We start from the raw sequence: 7219 nt of genomic DNA, 5'->3' as shown, positions 1-7219 counted from the left end.
AGAAATAAATGGATAAGCAAAATGTGGTATATACATACAACGGATTATTCAGCCTTAATATGGAAGAAAATTCTGTAATATGCTACAACATGGATAAACTTTGAGGACATCATACTAAATGAAAGAAGCTAATCACAGAAAGACAAATACTGCATGATTCCACTTATATGAGGTACTTAGTCGAAATCATAAAGACAGAATGTAGAATGGTGGCTGCCAGGGGATGGGAGGAGAAAAGAATGGGGAGTTATTGTTTAATGGGTATAGTTTCAATTTTACAAGATGAAGAGAGTTCTAAGGATGAATGGTAGTGGTGATGAGTGCACAATGTCAGTGCATTTAATACCACTAAACTGTATACCTAAAAATGGTTAAGGTGAACTTTATGTGTATTTTACGACAATAAAAAAAAAAAGGGGTGGAAATATATTTACATGTTTGTTTGTATAGGTATAAAATACCCCTGGATGGATACCTAAGAAATGTAAAATGGTTGGCTCCTACAGGAAGGGAATATGGTTGGCTGGAGAACCTAGAAGAAAGGACACTATACTATATACTTTTTCGTTGTTTAAATTTTGAGCCGCGTTACTGGTTACCTCCTCAAAAACTAAATATGTGTACAAAAAATGTTCGCAGCACTTGGAAACAAATTAGTTAAGTGCTAATATAACTATTACTAGATGTAGGAATTATTTTTAAGTTGGGGGAATCTTTCTTTTTAGAAACTCTTGGCATTTACTACCTAAAAAAAGGTAACCAAGTCTGGCAAAAACAAGAAAAATAGTTGAGTCATGCTCAATTTAAGGAAGTGGTTTTTATTGAACAGTACATCCGATGCCAACGATTAGTAAATTCTTCCTCTTTTGGTCATAATTTTTATATCCTCTCTTATAATGCACAAACATACCTAAAAATTAATGCTGCCAAAGTTATATTTAGAGTAATGTAGTGACTATTTCCTGAACCTTTCAAAAGACATCCACTTCCTTATTTTTATTCTGTGGCACAAACCATTCGTTGTATCATATCTACGTACCCTTTAAAGCACAACGTTTTCAAAACTAAGTTGGTAACAGGAATTTTTTTTTTAAAAAAAACATCTTTTTTACTGTTTGCCCTCAACCGCAAATAGAAAACCTAAAGACTGGACATATTTGATTTTAAATTAATCGTGTGTGTGCGCGCGATAAAGCTAACAGCTGAGGCTGTTTTTCAATGTAATTTTCCGTTTTAATCGATTGTTTTTTTTCTTTAAAGCAAGTGCACGTTAAGAGTTTGATAAACCACATGTACTTTCTAAGTAATGGACTTACATAATGGAAAAAAAAATAACCATAAATGTGTATGCAGATAATACATACAGACTAAAGGAATCTAGAAATGCCTTTCGAAAATTGGCACCTGAAAAAGAAACCGTGATTAAATAATTCCACTTTAGTGAAAAGGAAAACTTTTTAGGTCCATATGCCTTTACTTTCCCATTATTACCAGGAAATCTTGAAATGAAAGGTCTGAGTCATAAGATCTCATGGGATATTTCCTTTTGAACACACCCTACTGGAAACGTTTCTCCCCTTCCTCCAACTTATCCAAAAACAAGGGTAGGGAACCACCTCTCCCCTACCTCCTTCCAGAAAGTCAAGGCTTCGCCCACTCAACAAACAGCCCACCCCCGACTCCCTCCAAATCTCGGACGTTCCGATTTTGCCACCAAGAACGGTGACTAAGTACAGCCCCAAGGAATGCGAAGCTCCGGGAGGAACCGCAGCCAGCGGCTCGTCCTTCACCGGTCTCTGGGGCTCTCATTCAAGAGGAACAAAAAAGGTCAAAAAGAACCGGAATGAGAAAGAGTCCAGAGCTGCGGCGGGGACTGACGGCGGCGCCCCGAGCCCAGGCTTAGGGCTCTGTCCCCAACCCCGTCCCCCACTCCCGGCCCCGGCGAGACCCCAACACCGCATACGCACCCCAACACCCGCATACGCACCCCAACACCCGCATACGCGCGGGCGGTCAGAGCGCGCCGCTCGCGCACACCTCCACCCCAGGCCTTGCTGAGCGCACAGAGGGGCTCGGAGCCCACTGAGGAGAGGGTGTCGTCGCCGCCGCCACCTCCCGAAAACCGTTGAGACCAAGACGCTCTCCGCTAGATAACCCGGGGTCCCCACGCCTTCGCCCCTCGTCCCTTCGTTCGGGACCAGACAGGAGTGTCCCCCTTTTTCCCCAGGACTGTTACCTAGGCCACAGTAACCAGCTTGCTGCCGCCGTCGCCTCCAGTCACTGGCACGGACTTCCGAGACCGGAGGGGAGGAAAGCGGCCCGCTCACGAAGACCGCCCTGGAGGCGCATCATGGCACCGCCCCCGCCTTCCGCCCGCGCAGGCGCGCGGCGCCGGGTCAGGTGACCCGTCCCCATGGTAACAGGGCAGCGGGGTGGTAAGGCCGACGCGGCGCGGGTGTGGGGCCTCTCCATGTAGGGGAACGCAGAGCCGCACATGCTGCCACCGGTTATGCTCACCACCTTTTCCAACGTCCCAATAGATCGTGCTCATGGGCCCGGTCACTGCCGCCCATGGTTCCCATCACCTCCGGTACAAAGAGAGTCCTGCAAGCCTGTGTTGGAGATTTCCTCCGCCACCACTGTAGTCACTACGCTTTCCACTCCACAGGCTCTGAGACATTCCTCTTACTAACCGCCCTCTTTGTTACAACTTTTTTCCTTGGCTTTTATTACTTTTTGTCCATCTAAACTAAAGTATGTTGGCTGTTGAAGGTTATATGTAGAACTGCGCAAAAGAAATAGCTGTGTCCTAACACAAAATCTGAATTTCTTTAGGGCTGTATTACAGACACAGTCCTAAGACCTTGATGTTTCTAGTCTTATTTGGTCCTTACGTCACTCGATAAGAAATACAACATCTGCTAGCATACAGAGAAACTGAGGCACAGTTTACCTAAATTACCTAAGGTTACCACATTTAGCATGGAGTAACTGGAATACAAAATAACATTAACTTAGAAGCATTCCATTTCTAGCTAATTTATTTAGTGCAACAATAATTTAATCTGTGATAAAACTAACAAAAATCTAAGCAGAAAAGAGATGACAAGAAGATGAAAACTTTGCCCTCAATTTATGGTCTAGCTGATAAGATAGACGTTTAAAAATAGTTGCACAATAGATTGAAAAGGAAGAAATAAAACTGTTTTTTTTCTCAGATGACATGATTATGTAGACAATCCCAAAGCATTGACCCAAAACACCTAAAGCTAATTTGCAAGTATAGCAAGGTTGCATGTTACAAGGTTAATATACATAAACCGATTGTTTTTCTTTATGCTAACAATGAACAATACATATCTGATAAATGACTTGTATCCAAAATATTCAAAGAACACGTAAACCTCAACAATAAAAAAAAACTTAGTTTAAAACTTGGTATAAGATCTGAACAGACATCTCACCAAAGAAGATATACAAATGGCATATAAGTATGCGAAAAGAGGGTCAAAAGCATATGACATTAGGGAATTACAAATTAAAACAATAATTGGATACTATTACATACCTATTAGAATGTCTAAAATCCATATTGCTGACACCACCAAATGCCAACAAGGATGTGTAGCAACAGGAACTCTCATTCATTGCTGTTTGTAATGCAAAATGATACAGCCACTTTGGAAGGCAATTTGAAAGTTTTTACAAAACTCAGCACAGTCTCGCCATATGAAACAGTTACCATGCTCATGGATATTTGCTCAAATGATTTAAAAATTATGTCCACACAAAACTGCGCATGAATATTTATAGCAGCTTGATTCATAATTGCCCAAAAGTAGAAGCAAACGATATCCTTTAGTAGGCAAATGTATAAATTGTGGCACATCCACACAATAGAATGTTATTCAGAAATAAAAAGAAATGAGCCACCAAGACATGCAAAGACATTCAAAACCTTAAACACGTGCTGCTATGTGAGAGAAGCCAGTCTAAAAAGGCTACACATGCTGCATAATTCTAACTATATGACATTCTGGGAAAAGTAAAATTATCAAGGTAGAAAAAAAGATCAGTGGTTGCCAGAAATTTGGTGAATCTGGGGAAGGATAAATAAATGAAGCACAGGATATTTTGCGGGGGATGGGGGGAAGCTATTCTGTATAACGCTATAACGATAGATATATGACATTATTCATTTGTCAAAGGCATAAGACAGTACGTGTGACATAAATATATATATATATAGTACTTGTCCCAGTTTTTGGATCAGAGTTTTTGGATCAGAGTTTCAGTAGTCATAGATTTACCCTTGTTATGTTGGTGAGGTTGCTTGAGCCTGGGGGAAGGCTTTGTAGATAGCTTCAAGGTAGAGGCTGGTTTCCAGAAACATCAAGCATATGATTAGAGAGTTGGTACTTTCAGCTCCAGGGTGCTAGAGACTAAGTTATGCTTGGGTCCAATAATTTAATCAATTGTGCCTATGTAATTAAATCCCAAATAAAAACTCTGAACACGAAGGCTTGATGGACCATCCTGATTAGCGGATATATAAATGTATAGGAGAGTGACGCACTTTCAACTCCACAGGGACAGAAGCTCCTGTACCTGGGACTCTTTCAGACTTTCCCCTATGTACCTCTTTATCTGGTTGATCAATTGTATCCTTCACAGTAAAACTGTAATCATAAGTATAGTGCTTTCAGTGAGTTCTGTGAGTCATTCTAGCTAATCATCAAACTTGAAGAGAGATTTGGGGCATAACCATACTTGTAGCCCAGTTGGACAGAAGTGCAGATATCATGGGGACCCCATTTGCAGCTCTCGTCTATGTGGAAACTGTCATGTTAGAGATCTTGTTCTATAACTTGTGGGATCTTATGCTAACACTGGGTTGTTAGTGCCAAAATTGAATTGAATTGTAAAACAGCAAATTGGTGTCAAAGAATTGTTGATGGAATTGAACACACTGTATGAGAGTGAACCCTGACTGAAGACTGTGGACTTTAGTTAATAATAATGTATCAATATTGGTTCACCAATCGCAACAAATGTACAACACTACTACAAGATGTTAATAGGGTGAAGTGTGTTTGGGGAGATGGGAGTACTTGAGAACTCTCTATATTTGCTCAATTTTTCTGTAAACCTAAAACTGTTCTAAAAAATAAAGTCTATTACTTAAAAATATAATAATTACACAAATAGAGTTGTGTTGAGTGTTTGAAGAAAAAGTTCAGGGGAGTATGGAAAGATTTTACAAGGAAACCAAAATTAATCTAGGAATTCAAGGAAGGTATCCTTTGAAGATGTGACTTTTAAGCTTCAGAGTAAGAATTAGCTAAGTTACAAATGTTTCTGGCAAAGAGACTAGCAAACACAAAAGTGTTGTGGTTGAATTAAAGCTTGATGCATTTCAGGAACTGAAAGGCCGTTTTAGTTAGAACACAATAGTAAGGGATGGAATGGTTTAAGACAAAGTTAGAGAAGTGAGCAGGGCTCTACAGCAGCTACTGAAAAATGTAGCATTTAAAATGGTTACTCTAGTTATTGTTTGGAGGATGGATTGAATGTGTGGCCAACTCTGGGATGTGCAAAGATACACAATGAGACTACCTCAGTAGTCGAGATGTGTCAATTACAGTGAAGATGGAGAAAATCAGAGAAATCTAAAAATGTTAAGATAAAGAATCAGGAAAGCTTAGTGGTTGGTGGGATGTGGATTAAATATAGGGAAGTACCTATGCTAAGTACCAGGTTTCTGGCATGAGCGAATAGGTGGTGGTGTTGACACACACGCTGAGGTGGTGTGCCCTGAGATGAGCAGATAGAGGAGATGGAAAGATTAGAACATTGTTTTTGATTTATTAAATTTGAAGTGATGTGTGAGTTATCAGTGGGAGTAGGCTGAATAATGCCCTGCCCCCCCGACAAAGATGTCTATTCCTAATCCCCCAAACCTGTAAATATGTAACCTTGCATGATGAAAGGAACTTTTTCAGATGTGACTATATTAAGGATTTTGAGATGGGAAAATTGTTCTGGATTACTCAGTTAGGCATGACCACAGGAGTCTTTGAGAAAGAGAGAGAAAGAAGGAGAAAGGAGATAGATGATCAAAGTTGGTAGTAGAAGACGTAAGGAAGAAAATAGAGATTGAAATGTTGTGGCCAGGAGCCAAAGTACACCTGTAACCTCTAGAAGTTGGAAAAGATAAGGAGCAGATTTTCCATTGGAGACTCCAAAAAGGAACCAGCCCTGTCAACATCTCGATATGCCAAATAACCTTGATGTGTCCACCACCTACGTCTGCGTACCTTTGAGAATTTTTAGGAAACCCTACAGTGCAGGCCAAAGCTGGCTGGCTGCCTATTACTGAAAGAGCCCCTGGGGGTGAGAGGGTTGGGTGGGTCAGGGGTCTAGGAAGTCACCAGGGTAGGGAAAGTAAAGTTAACCTGGCTAATGCAGATTCAGATTTCAGATTTGGCCTCGTTGGAGGAGGACTCAACACAGGGACAATGGCAACTGTCTTTTCACTCCTCTCCCTGAAACCCTGTATATCTCTGGTGCCCCTGATCTACTGTCCCTCCACCAGAGCCCAGGGTGAGTGCCTGCACACAAGTAAATATGTGCATGAGCCCTTTAAGAGGATGTCTGGGTTTCCAGCAGCCCTCCATTTCACTGAGAACAGAATCTCTGCTGATTTTCACAAGCAGATGTGTGGGGATTCTTCTTCTCAACACTGGTGCTTTGGACTGGGGAGGCTCGTGTGGGCCTGGAACTCCTTGATTCTCAGGGGGAACCTGCAGAACTGAGATATCCCACCTGATCTTCAACTGCCACACATGGGTGTGGGACCAGCCTATTTCACATCTCTGCCTTCCTACCAGTCTCGAAGTGGTTTCTTCTTTATATCTTTAGTTATAAGAGTTCTGTTCAACTAGTCTTCGAATAGTTCTCCAGGTTGATTGTGCTAGAAATTAATTGTAATTTTGACATGAGAGGAGATGAGCACAGCATTTACCTACTCTACCATCCTACTTGGAACTCTCAACAATCACCTCTTAAAAATGAAGAGATACCGAAGATTCCAAAAATTTAAGAAGCCTTTAGCATGAAGAAACAAACGGGGGCGGGTTGGGGGGGGAGGAAATGGGAAGAAACAGTGACAAAAATATTAAAAATTCATCATTAATTTTTTAGAGAGATAAACAACTTA

General features: G+C 41.1%; 1 protein-coding gene across 2 annotated transcripts in view; it reads right to left on the bottom strand.

The window, feature by feature from the left end:
- Nucleotides 1–2393, bottom strand: part of SDCBP (syndecan binding protein) — a 27803-nt gene extending 25410 nt beyond the window's left edge. For both annotated transcript variants that reach the window (XM_011359184.2, XM_011359183.2), the window contains exon 1: nucleotides 2237–2393. The gene's annotated coding sequence lies outside the window, so the exon portion shown is untranslated. The remainder of the gene's footprint in view (nucleotides 1–2236) is intronic.
- Between the last annotated feature and the right edge of the window lie 4826 nt (nucleotides 2394–7219).

This window comes from Pteropus vampyrus, unplaced genomic scaffold (assembly GCF_000151845.1).
Source record: "Pteropus vampyrus isolate Shadow unplaced genomic scaffold, Pvam_2.0 Scaffold45, whole genome shotgun sequence".
Lineage (NCBI taxonomy): Eukaryota > Metazoa > Chordata > Mammalia > Chiroptera > Pteropodidae > Pteropus > Pteropus vampyrus.
This window is presented reverse-complemented; position numbering and strand designations above follow the sequence as displayed.